The sequence below is a fragment of the Ornithorhynchus anatinus genome, chromosome 2, assembly GCF_004115215.2.
Source record: "Ornithorhynchus anatinus isolate Pmale09 chromosome 2, mOrnAna1.pri.v4, whole genome shotgun sequence".
In the NCBI taxonomy this organism is placed as follows: Eukaryota; Metazoa; Chordata; class Mammalia; order Monotremata; family Ornithorhynchidae; genus Ornithorhynchus; species Ornithorhynchus anatinus.
In genome coordinates this window covers 49,924,335-49,937,603 of record NC_041729.1, presented here as the reverse complement: position 1 = coordinate 49,937,603, position 13,269 = coordinate 49,924,335, and the positions used below count along the sequence as shown (strand labels likewise).

General features: G+C 50.4%; 1 long non-coding RNA gene across 2 annotated transcripts; it reads right to left on the bottom strand.

The window, feature by feature from the left end:
• Positions 1-108: 108 nt before the first annotated feature.
• On the bottom strand, positions 109-8,096 carry LOC120638218. 2 transcript variants are annotated; one of them, XR_005659757.1, is made up of 5 exons: positions 7,566-8,096; positions 7,398-7,447; positions 6,396-6,519; positions 5,385-6,258; positions 109-143 (listed from the first exon to the last, which is right to left on the bottom strand). It is a non-coding gene; the product is annotated as an uncharacterized LOC120638218 (long non-coding RNA). The 2 variants fall into 2 exon arrangements; XR_005659756.1 differs by lacking the exon at positions 109-143 and adding an exon at positions 762-1,126.
• Between the last annotated feature and the right edge of the window lie 5,173 nt (positions 8,097-13,269).

The window sequence follows — 13,269 nt, the reverse complement described above, 5'->3', positions numbered from 1 at the left end:
AAAAGTCAATGGCTTACCATCGCTTTCTTCCACGCAGTAAAGTCGAGTCTCCGCCCTCGTCTCTCTCTCATGCTGCTGCTGCCCAGCACAGGAGAGTTTTGACTTAAAGCATATTGTCTTCCACTTGCGAGCCACTGCCCAAGCTAGGAATGGATTGCATAAGCTTCTGTTTGACTCTCCCTCCCATAGTCAAGACTGATAGAGTAGTGGAAACTCTCCAGGTGCAATGCTGAGAGGGGCACGTAGACTCTTGGGGGTTGATATTACACACATGGGCCTCAGTGGGCATAGTAACTGAAACAGGCCCTTGTGGGGCCAAATAAATGACATTGGCCCCTAACTAGTTTAACAGTGGACCTGGGACCCTTGGAAAGCCAAATATCCCACATGAAGCCATGTGACTCAACTCACTTTCAGCCCCCAGGAGGCAAAATATCCCCATGTAGGCCCGAGGGGTGCAACAACTCACATCAGCCCCCAGGGCCCCAATAACTCCCTTGTGCCCCCAATAACCCACTTGGGGCCCCGGGTGCCATACCCACCCCAACCACATTCCCCACCCCCTAACTACACCCCACCCCCTACCCTCCATTCCCTCTGCCCACCCTACTTCCCCGATCCCCCCGTGCCTTATGTCCCCATCCCCTCCACCAGTCTCCACTCCCAAGACCCCCATCCCCCTCCATCCCACCACCCTGTCCCCCTCCCCACAAATAACAACCCCCATGCCCCCATTCTAGCAGGCTCCCCAGACCTCATGGTTGTTCTCTAGCCCAATCCTCTTTTATTCAACTCTTACACTGTCCACAGCCTTGGGGAGAGTACAGTTACTTTCCCACTCTGGGCTTACAGGCTAGGTGGGAGATAGACATTATCATACAAAAACCTATTACAGGAACACTACACCATCGGGGTAGAAAAATCAACAGTTCCGGTTTAGTCACTGTACACCGTGGGAAATGCCAGCAACAAGGAAGGTGTCCAAGGCAACGGGAGACCCATGCTCTACCCTGAAGCTCCTCATGGCCATGGTTATTCCTCCCAGTCTGTGTCCAGAGGAACGGCCAGCAATCAGTCGGTCGTGACCTAGTCCGTTCTTCGGGCACCTTCCCTAGTCTCTGCTTCCCTTAGAAATTCAAACGATGATTGGTCAAGAAGGATGGCCCAGATGACAAGCACAATTTTAGGGTGGACTGGGTTGGACTCTCTATCCTGGCTCCTCTGAGCCCAAGTCAAGTTCTTTTGAGGAATGTCTAGTTCATTCCAGATGGGCCTCAATATTCACGTTTGCTCTCTGGACCCCCTCTGGCTATGTGGATAAGAAAATGTCCATCCCCGGGGTGAGACAGATGTCTCTCTACTGGTTCTGAGCGGGGCACATCTGCAGTGGTGGATCCTGTGCCCAAAATAAACTTGGATTAGTTACAGACCTGGCAGTCCATCATCCTGTATGCTGCTAATTGCCCATTGCGACATTAAATTCTAGCAGGGGAAACAGCTACCTGTTATTTCTAGTACTTCTTCCTTGGGTCTAGGGGGCCATAGCAGGTTAGGATTAGTGAATGCCCAAGTCTCTTAACCACAAGAGCATTAAAGGGGGGTGGGTGGGAATAGGATGGAGAGGTGAAAGATTCATCACACACCGCCTCCTGGAGAAGATGTCATCTGAGAAGATCCTTCAGGATGGAAGGCAACGGCCTGTCACATGAGAAGTTTGGGGAGGAGTTTGAGGGTCTAAGGAAAAAAGATAAGCAGGAGGATAGTGACAGCCTAAGAGTATGGAACTGAGAGAGAAGCCCCATGAGTAGCTTACCTCAAGAGTCGAGCGGGTGGGCTGGGTTGTAGGGGAAGAAGAATGAGGCTAGTTTGGGGATATCTGTGCTACCATCTGAGGCCCAAGGAAGTGGGAAGAGCATGAGAAGAGGATCCAACCTTGGGGGCCACCCACAGGTAAGAGGAGGGAGGTAGAGCAAGTGTCAAAGCAAAAGCAAAAGAGGCCAGAGGAAGAAAGCCAGCAGGGGGATGTGTTGGGGAAATTGCCAATAAGTAGTGTCCACAGGTGAACAAGGTGGTCCACAATGTCAGAAGCAGCTGACAGGCCGATAAAGACAGGACAGAACAGCATCCTGACAGATTTAGGGAGGAGGAGCATAAGAGTCTAGTGGCAAGAGCGGGGACCTGTCCATAAGGAGAATTTGAGTTCTAATTCCCACTCATCCACTAATCTCATCAGCCACTTGTCTGCTGTGTGACCTTGGACAAGTCACTTCACTTCTCAGTCTCAGTTACCTCAGCTGTAAAATGGGCACTGAGCCCCATGTAGGACAGGGACTGGGTCCAATCTGATTAGCTTCTATCTACCGCTGTGCTTAGAACAGTGCTTGACCCTGAGTAAGTGCTTAGTCAAAACCATCATTATTATTTTTTTTTAATTCTACTATGGAAGTGAAGGAGGACAAGAATAAGGATGAGGAGGAAATCTGCAGTCTCAAACAAGTGGAGCTTGATTTTAGAGGGATTGAGGAAGTGGTTGAAAAGGAACAAGAGGCAGCTGGTATTAACATCCCATTCTAGAGTTGGGGAGACAAGAATGGTAGGAAGGAGTCAAAGCGAGCAGTGCAGTGGGATTAAGGGGTAAAGGGCAGGTTCTTTTTTTTTTTTTTGCGTAAGACTTGCTGAGGTGTGGGCATATGTGAAAAGCAGTGAGGAAGGAATTGGTTCAGCAGTGCGACTGGTTTTAGATGGTCATCGGGAAGGCAAGACAAGGGGATGCAAGTGTTCAGGCAGTGGGAAGCAAGAGAAAACAGAGGCCAGGTTTGAGGGGACTGATTTTGAAATCAGACAGATGAGAGATAGCTGGCAAGGATGAGGACTATTTGGGGAGAGGGCAAATCCAGTGGCTTCAGTGTCACTAGAATCTTTGGTGGTAGTAAAACCATAGTAGTAGTAATAGTAGCAACAGAACCACACAGGATTAAGCACTGCCAGTTGCCTCCATGACAAGGAGGGAGTTGGGGGAGAAAGTTGCTCTTGCTCTTCCTCTGACACTAGTTAAAGGTCTAGAACAGAGGATGAAGGAAAAAGTCATGGGAGTCAATGAGGGAGGGAAATCATTTTGGCTGAACACAAAGTTACATTCATTCTCACCAGCTTTGAGATGGATGAAGGGGGCCTAGCCCAGGATTCCCCCTAACAGGGCTGCCTGGTCTGTTAGTGCTCCCCAAAGTTGAGAAGCAAATGGAGGAGACACAAAAAACATACTTTCTCCAAAATAGAGACATTGCTCTGCCCCCTACCCTCTCCCCCCCGCCCCCCAAATATCAACCTATTGTTCAAAAGACATAAGAGGACAGTCACAGATACCCTGGATTCTCCACTCTTCCCTACCCCTGCCATTTGAGTCCCACACTTCCAGAATGAGAGAGAGAGAGAGAGCTGGACTCAAAGGGCAAGAGGTCTCTAGTGCAATAGCAGACTAAACAGGGGAGTGGCAAGGCCTGCAGTACCCAGAACCAAATCTTTCTATGCTCCCTACAAAGTCTCAGTTGGAGGCTACAGGACCTCAGAGAAGAATGGAGCCAGACAGACACTCACACACACTCATTCCATGTCAGTCACCCCTAGAAGATATGCCAATCTCAATTCCTTCTTGAGAGTTAGAGATGTGCAAGGCAGTTCCAAAGAGAGGACTGTTCACTAATATGCTCTAACCCTACTCTTCACACTAAACCCCTTTGCCCAAGAAACCACTCCTCTGCCCACCCCTTTCCTCCCTCTCCCTCCCCCCTCCCAAAAAAAACAGGCCTGTAGGACTTGTATTCCTGAATCCAGAGATAGCTGGCATATTTGTACATTGACCAGCACTCAGTTTCTAGTACAGTGCCTGCATTTTGAGCTTCCCAGCCTGTATGCTTCACTCTCAAGGAAATGTATCCACTGCACCCCAGTGTGTCTCTTATCACTGACATCCATTTTGTACTAAAATCCCCACAACTCAATTTCTCAGGATGACAGGATGAGGTAGCCAGTGACAATTCCTGCCTTATTCCTGACAAAAGCACTCCTTACCCAGCTTCTCTAGAGGTCCTTGTCAGACACATTAAAGTCCCTTCTTTGGGGCCTGCAGACTGCAGGGTAATTTGGAATGCAAGACGACAGGCACAAGAAGTTTGACCTGTCTAGAATTAAGGACCCCAAGTCTTCAGTCCCACCGTCAAGACAAACAGAACCAGCACCCTACATAGGCCTACAGACCCTATTTCCAGAACCAGCTTCTGTGTCAACAGTGGCATCCTCTTCCTCACTGTTCTATCCCCTCAACCCATCACATTTTCACATCCACACAACCACATACCCTTTTCTCTTTGAGGTAGCAGTACAGCAGTACACCTCAATACCAGAGCAAATTTGAGAATTGACCTGACTATCCAAACTGCAGAGAGATGATCTTCGAGGCCAGGGAAACGTATTGGGCAGTCTCTGTTGGTTCATTCATTCAATAGTATTTATTGAGTGCTTATTATGTGCAGAGCACTGTACTAAGCACTTGGAATGTACAAATCGGTAACAGATAGAGACAGTCCCTGCCCTTTGATGGGCTTACAGTCTAATCGGGGGAGACGGACAGCCAAAAACAATAGCAATAAATAGAAACAAGGGGATGAACATCTCATTAAGACAATAGCAAATAAACAGAATCAAGGTGATGTACATCTCATTAACAAAATAATTAGGGTAATGAAAATATATACAGTTGAACGGACGAGTACAGTGCTGAGGGGAAGGGAGGGGGGAGGAGCAGAAGGAAAGTGGGGAAAAGAGGGCTTAGCTGACGAGAGGTGAAGGGGGGGTAGAGGGGGAGCAGAGGGAGGAGAGGGAAAAGGGGAGCTCAGTCTGGGAAGGCCTCTTGGAGGAGGTGAGCTTTAAGTAGGGTTTTGAAGAGGGGAAGAGAATTAGTTTGTCGGAGGTGAGGAGGGAGGGCATTCCAGGACCGTGGGAGGACATGACCCAGGGGTGGATGGCGGGATAGGCGAGAATGGGGGATGGTGAGGAGGTGGGTGGCAGAGGAGTGGAGCATACGGGGTGGGCAGTAGATAGAGAGAAGGGAGGAGAGGTTGAGGAAGTACTAGCTAGTCACCCCCAACCTATGCAATGCCAAGCTTAGACACTGTGGAACTGCCTGCCAGGTCTCAGAGACCTTGGACATACTACTGGGGACAACTCACTGCCGAGGCCTCCTCTGCAAACATGATATTGGACCCCAGAACGTCAGCCTGATGATGGGGGGGAATAATTCGAGCTGCTCCACTGGTCCCTGTCGGTATATACTGAAACCTTAGAAGGGGAAACCTGGGTTAGTGATCCTGAAGGTTTGGGATTCTCACCATGCCTTCTGTCCACAGCTGAGGACCACATCTAAATCACCAGGCACTAATTCCTGCCGGAGAATCAGTGGTCTCCAAGCTGGAGAGAGACAGGTAAGTTCAGATGACTTTTTTTGACAAGCATTCAAGTCTCCCTCCCAGAGACTCCAACACCATCAGATGTGAGGTCTCCAGAAAGAGACCATCTATCACACAAGCTGACTGCAGAACTGTACCTGACTAATCCTTAGCCACCCCCGCCAAATTTGTTAGTCCAGAAGGGACTTGTACTCCAGGGACTGGAGGTCCAAACCAAACTGGACTATTTTCATTTGTGATGCCTGCCTTCTGTGCTCCCCGTCCACACCTGTGACAACTCAATCACAGAAGTCTGCTTTTCAAAGAGGAACAAAACAGACACAGTGATAGTCTTCCTGCCTGACTCCAGATACCGGACTCCCAGAAACTACCACTGGCAGGCCCAGATAGGTCCCTTCCCCAGGGCTTGAGGGTGAGCAGGTTGACCCCACTGACAGGACTGTGGGTGCAGGAAGGTTTGCCTCATCTATAGAATTAAGGGACCCGCATCTTCTCAGTCCCTCAGGCAAGTCAGACAGAGCCAGTTCCCTCTACAGATCCCAGACCCAGGTTCCAGAATCAGACTCTATACCAAGAATGGTAGCCTCCTCCTAACTGTTGTTCCTCAAAAGCTAACCCCATTTTACACACACACACACACACACACACACACAGACAAAAACAAAAATATCTTCCCTTGGTAATGACCACATGGTCCAGACAGTTCAATCTGCTGGGGCAAGTCTGGTGATTGACTTGTCTGTGCCCACACTACAAGGGGTTGATCCTCAAAGCCAGGGCTTGCATTTAACAGCATCTGTTTGGAGAGAAATAGTTGGTCAGATTCCTCTCTTGGTTATACTACTCCAAACAGAGCACTGCAGGACTTCTTTTCGTGTCTGATCCAGCAAGACATCAACTTGGTAGGGGTATGGGCAAAAACTTGGGACTCACCACCAAAACCTCCTCCAGGTGCCTGGAGGAGGAGCCTGGAGCATCGCTCTGAGGGAAGTCAGTTGTTACTGTAGTTTCTGTGCTGGTTCTGGCTGAAACCCATATGGTGTTGAGAAAACTGGTCCTGGAAAAGACTGGCCTAGAATTAGTAAGCCTGAGAGGTCGCGTTCCCCCATCTGCCCTCTTAGGTCCTCATCTGTTACCCAACATAGTCTCCCATAGCAAAGGTTCTCACAGCTGTAGATGGAGTAGAAAATTGCAGACTGGATTTTGTGTTTGCTTTTTTTTTTTCGGGTGTGTGTATGGGGGTGTGACCAGAGGACAACTAACACTGTTTTCCCCCTACCTGGCCACCCACCCCCCTGAAAAAGTCACCACCCCAGCTTAGTTGACTTCAACATTCTGCCCTATTGATTCTTAGTGCGCTCCCCCACCCCAGAACCCCAGCTCTGTTATTCCAGGAGGGGCTCCTTCCCCAGTGACTGGAAGTCCGGCACAACTGCACAAGTCGCCTTCTAGTACCAAGCTTCGCTGCTCTTCTCCCAATCCACACCCCTGCTGCCTTGGACTCAGACAGGAGTCCCTCAAGGCTCTGCTTCTCAGGCATCAATGGAGTGGATACATTGATGCTACCCTGTCGTGCCCCTGACACTAGATCTCCAGAAGCCATCATTGTCAGAGGCAGAGGGGTCCCTCGTCCAAAGTCTGAGGATGTGCAGGGTGAATCTGCATACATAACTGCCAACACAGGAAGAACTGACTCATCCTATGGAATTAAGGGCTCTGGGTCTTCTCAGTCCCACAGTCACATCCAACGGAGCCAATTCTCCGCACAGAACCTCAGTTGCCAGAATCAGCCTCTGTACCAAGAGTGGCAACCCCTGCTTCACTATGCCATCCCAAAAGCTAACCCCATCAGACACACATATACACTTCCCTTTGTGGGGGCAACGTGACCCTTTGCTCAATGGTGGGGCAAATCTGAGAATTGATTGTACCCACCCTGCAAGGGGATGGTCCTCAAGGCCAGGATGATGTGTCGCGCAGCCACACTGTTTAGAAAGTAATACCTGGTCAGATTCTCCCTCAAGTCATCCTACCCCGAGCTGTGCACTGAAATGGATTGGTGCTGTGAGATTCTTGTCTGCCTTAAACTGATGGGACACAGACCTGATGGAGCTGGGGGAGCCGGAGACGAAGGAGACATCAGAGCCGAGGGAGATGATGAGGACGGAGCCGCAGACGTCCGAGCCACCCGAGGCGAAGGAGACGCTGACCGTGGAGATGTCAGATATCTGATACGTCTGCCACGGGATGTGAATTAACCCACATACACCCTCAGTTAACAACTCACATTGCTCTGAAATAACCCCCTTTGGCCTGTAATAACCCACAGCCCACCGACCCCTAAGTTTCGCACACCAGACAAGCTCACTATCATTTCTTTTAAGCATATGACAAACTAAAACTTATTTCACACAGATAACACACTGATGGCACTGGGTGTGAGCGGGAGTAGAGTGTGTTAACGTGAGAAAAAGCAGCATTGTCTAGTGGTTAGAGCACAGGCCTGCCGGTCGCAAGGACCTGGCTTTCAAGCCTGACCCTGCCATTTGGTGGCTGTACTACCTTAGGCATGTCATTTAACTTGACCGTGGCCCAGTTACTTCAACTGTAAAATGGAGATTCAAATTGAGAGCCCCATGTTGGACAGGGACCCTGTCCAACCTGATTTGCTTGTATCTACCCCCACGCTCAATACAGTGCCTGACACATAGTAAGTATTTAAATGCCAATGTCATTATCACTGTGAGTTTCACAGAACACTGAATCACAGGACTTTGGAGCAACCTATTCTGCAAGCCTGGGTTGAATGGCACTTTCAGAAGCGCCTTTCAGCTCTCAGGTTACAAAAACTCTTGACACCAACAGGACCCTGAATCCCACATGAGTCTCTGATGCTTTCAAGTCAGGAAACTACTTGCACTAACAAGGCAAATTCCATCAACCACTGTCATATTTCCAGGCCCCACTCACTTGGTTTCAGCATGGATTCCCTACAGCGCCCCTCCTCCACGAGTGACGGGACACACAGATACACAGACTCGGAAAACCTGATATTGCCATTCCTGATGCTCGGTCCCTTTTCTCTCGGGTCCCGCCACCCCCTACTCCCCTCACCCCCAACAGCACCAAAGGGCTCCTTTCTCTGGGGGCCAGAGTTCTGTGAGGGGCGATCCTGAAGACTGGACCATGGACTCTGGTAGGTTTGACCCGTCTATAGATTTAAGGGCCCCAGGTCTTCTCCAACCCACAGTCCAGGCAGCAGAATCTATTCCCGGTACAGAACCCCGGCTTCCAGATCTAGGGCTGGCCTTGGTGCTGAGACAGCAGAACCCCCCCCTTCCACTCTTCTGGCACCTTCTCCCACTTCTAAGTCAGCCCCACAATGCACCAACATGCCCATCCCTTGCTGGAAGAGGCAGCAGATAGCCCCTGCCAGTATAACATTTTGCCTCAAGGAAATCACATTGTTGGGCTGGGGGCAAGGGATGGTTCTTAGCTCAGTCTCTGGAGAGGCCTGGGGATGGTTCTTAGCCTCTGGAGCCCTCCAGTCAGTATCCATGTTGCACAATGAAGACCCTCATGGCCGTAGAGATCCCAAACTGCTTGTGGCGTGTGCAAACACCCAGCAGGTCATCAGTTGTGACTTAATCGATTCTTTGAGCACCATCCCTCTCATCTCTCCTGTGAACTAATGGGGGTGGGGGTGGGAAGTGTGGGGCAAAGGACAGAATTTTTTGCCTAAAACAAAGCCCAGAATGGGTTTGTCCGAAAACAGTGGGGAAAGAAGTAATATGGCAAAGACGGTCTGATTGAAGATGGTAATCCGAGAAGGGGAGACAAGTGGATTCCAATCTTCGGGCAGTGTGAAGGAAGGGAAGTCAGAAGCAAAGTTTGAGGAGACTGATTTTGAAATCGGGCAGATGTGAGATAGCTGGAAAGGGTGACAATGGAGAGGAAAGGCGTGAGGGAGATTTGGGGACAGGGCAAATCCAGTGGCTCCAGGGTCACTAGAATCTTTGGTAGTAGTGACAGTATTAATTAAATACATCCTAAGTGCAGAGTGCAATACTAAGCGCTGACAGGATGATGATAAGGAGGGAGTGGGGAGCACTGGGGGGTTTAAGGCAGGAGTTAATGTCCAGAACAGATGGTGAAGGCAATAGGCACGGGAGTCAGTGAGGGAGGGGAAACATTGCTGCTGAGCAGGAGAGAGAGCCAAATTAAGTTTCTTCTCACCAGCCATGAGATGGCTGAAGGAGTCCTAGTGTCTAGATTCCCCACAAAAGCCCTCCGTGGCATGAGCAGTCTGATGGTGCTCAAGGTCAGGGCGAGGTGTTGAGCAGCCTCTGTTTGCAGTGTAATAGCCTGACACATTGTCCCTCATGTCATCCTACTTGTGCACTGCAGGATGTTAGTGCCGCAGGACTCCAGTCAGACCTGGGAGAGGAGGGGGGAAGGAGGTGGAAAGAGCATGTTCACGACCTGACAAGAAGCAGCATGGTCTAGTGGACAGAACACAGGACTGGGCGTAAGAAGGACCTGAGTTTCAAGCCTTGCCCTGCCACTTGTCTGCTGTTTTACCTTGGACAAGTCACTTCACTTGTCTGTACCTCATTTCACTTGTCTGTACCCCAGTTACCTCACATGTTCATTCATTCATTCAATAGTATTTATTGAGCGCTTACTATGTGCAGAGCACTGTACTAAGTGCTTGGGATGAACAAGTCGGCAACAGATAGAGACAGTCCCTGCCGTTTGACGGGCTTACAGTCTAATCGGGGGAGACGGACAGACAAGAACAACGGCAATAAATAGAGTCAAGGCAATACATGTAAAATGGGGATTAAGACTGACAGCTCATGTGTCCAGCCCCATTTGCCTCCATCCACCCTCATGCTTATTACAGTGCTTGGCAAAGAGAAAGCACTTAATAAATGTCACTGTTACTGTTGTCATCATTATGAGCTTCCCCAAACCCTGAAACACAGGCCTTTAGAACAACTTTTTCTGTCTTCCTGGGTCAATTGGAGAGTTTAGAAGCTCCTTTCAGTTCTCATTTTACCTACTCTGGACACCAAAAGGACTCTGAACCCTCCAGTGGAGGGTTAAGAAGCTTCTTCCAGTTCTCATTTTACCTACTCTGGACACCAAAAGAAGTCTGAACCCCACATCAGTTTCCCTGAAACCATCGCTCCCAGGCTTTTAGGTGAGGAAACTAGTTGGACTAACAATGGAGTTTCCATGAGCAACTGCTGCTCTTCCAGCAGCCCCATACTGTTTTGGTCTCAGCCCAGATTAATGCTCTTCTCCACAAATCATGGGCCCCACACCGATGCACCAAACCTAACAGGGCAGATTGACCCATTCCCGATGCCGGGTCCCCTTTCTCCCCAGACCCTCCCCACCATCGGCACCAAAGGGCTCCTTTCTCTGGAGGCCAGAGTTTGGTGTGGGGTGATGCTGAAGACTGGACTGTGGACTCATGTGGGTTGGATCTTTCTACAGATTGAAGGGCATCGGCCCTTCTCCGGCCCACAGTCCAGTCGGCAGGATCTACTCCCGGTACAGAGCCCTGGCCCCTGGATCGGGGCTGGCCTTGGTGCTGAGAGAGAGGAAGCCCTCCCTAGCACCTGTCTCATCACCCTTTCTTCATCCTCCCTCTGATCCCCACTTATAACACTGTCTTTCTCCCCCTCTAGACCATAAGCTTTCTGTGGGCAGAGAATGGGTCTGTTGTGATATTGTACTCTCCCAAGCCCTTGGTACAGTGCTCTGCACACACAGTCAGTGCTCAATAAAAACGATTCAATGAATGAACAGCACCCTCACATCCTAAAGTCAACTGCATGATGCACACACATAGCCCACACCAACCCCTCACTTCTAGAGGAGCCCGCAGACAACCCCTGGCAATATAAGATTTAGCCTCAAGGGAACGGCACTGTTGGACTGGGGGCAAGGTCTTGTTCTTAGCTCAGTCTCTGGAGAGGGCTGGAGAGACATCCAGTCGGTATCCACGCTGCACAGTCAATATCCGGAGAACCCAAGAGGTCCATCGTAACCTAATCCATTCTTTGGGCACTCTTTCTCTCATCGCCCCTGTGAACACAAGCGATGGTTTGTCAGATAGGATGACCCAAATAACCTGAATGGTTTTAGGGTGCACTAGGTAGCGGTTTCTACCATGGCCACTCAGAGCCAACCAAGTCCAGACAAGTCCTTGGAGGGAGCTTCCTGTTTGTTCCAGATAGGACTCAGCACTCACCTTAACTCTCTGAGCCTCCTGTGAAGACATGGAAAAGAAAATGCCCATCCGAGGGGTGAGACTGATGTTTCTCTACGGGTCCTCATCTGTGCACATCTGGAATAGTGACTCCTACCCCTGAAACATACTTTGATTAGTTAGAGAACTTTCAGTCCATCCTGCACGTAGCAAACAGTAGCTATTAAGTACAATCCAAGGAGACATGGTCCCTACCCTTCAGGAAAGAACAGTCTAACAGGGGAAACAGGCACCTGTCATTCTAGAACTGCTTCCTACTGGCAACTTTAATGTTTAAGTGCCTAGCAGGTAAGGATTAACGAATGCCCAAATCTTTAAGCAATGAGAGCATTCGAGTGGCAGTTGGGGGGGAAAACAGGGTAGAGAAATGAAAGGTTAATCATGCACAGCCTCCTGGAGAAGATGTCATCTCAGAAGATCCTCAGAGAGGGAAGGCAATGGTCTGCCACATGAGAAGGTTGGGGAGGAGTAGGAGGGTCAAAGGAAGAGCAAGCAAGAGAATAGTGAGAGATGAGAGAGAGAGAGAGAAAGAGACGGAGACTTATTGAGAGAGGCATGATGAGTAGCTCACCTCCACAGTGAAGTGCGGGGACTGAGTTGCCGAGGAAGAAGAGAAAGGCTAGGTAATGGGGATTAACTGTGCCAGCTGATGACCCTGCACCTGCCCCAGGGCTTAGAACAGTGCTCCGCACAGAGTAAGCGCTTCACAAATACCAGCATCATTATTATTCTCTGGGCCTCAGTACCCTCCTCTGTCCAAGGGGGATTAACTGTGCCACCTGATGACCCTGCATCTGCCATAGCGCTTAGAACAGTGCTCCGCACAGAGTAAGCGCTTCACAAGTACCAACATCATTATTATTCTCTGGGCCTCAGTTCCCTCTGTCAAATGGCTGCACCTAGTCAGCGCTTCACAAATACCAGCATCATTATTATTCTCTGGGCCTCAGTTCCCTCCTCTGTCCAAGGGGGATTAACGGTGCCAGCTGATGACCCTGCATCTGCCCCAGCGCTTAGAACAGCGCTCCGCCCAGAGTAAGCGCTTCACAAATACCAACATCATTATTATTCTCTGGGCCTCAGTTCCCTCCTCTGTCCAAGGGGGATTAACGGTGCCAGCTGATGACCCTGCATCTCCCCCAGCGCTTAGAACAGCGCTCTGCACGTAGTGAGCGTTTACCAACATTGGGGGGAGGGAGGGAGTCGGGCGGGGCCGTAGCCAAATATGCCACTTGTCGGCTGTGTGACTGTGGGCGAGTCACTTCACTTCTCTGGGCCTCAGTTCCCTCATCTGTCAGATGGGGCTGAAGACTGTGAGCCCCACGGGGGACCACCTGATTCCCCTGGGTCTCCCCCAGCGCTCCGAACAGTGCTCGGCACATAGTAAGCGCTTAACGAATACCAGCATTATTATGAAACGGGGTGCGGGGTGTGGGCGCACAACATGGCGCGGCGCCCCGCCCCGCCCCGCCCCGCCCCGCCGGCAGGGGGCGCCCCGGGCTCGGCCCCGGCTCCGGGCGGGTA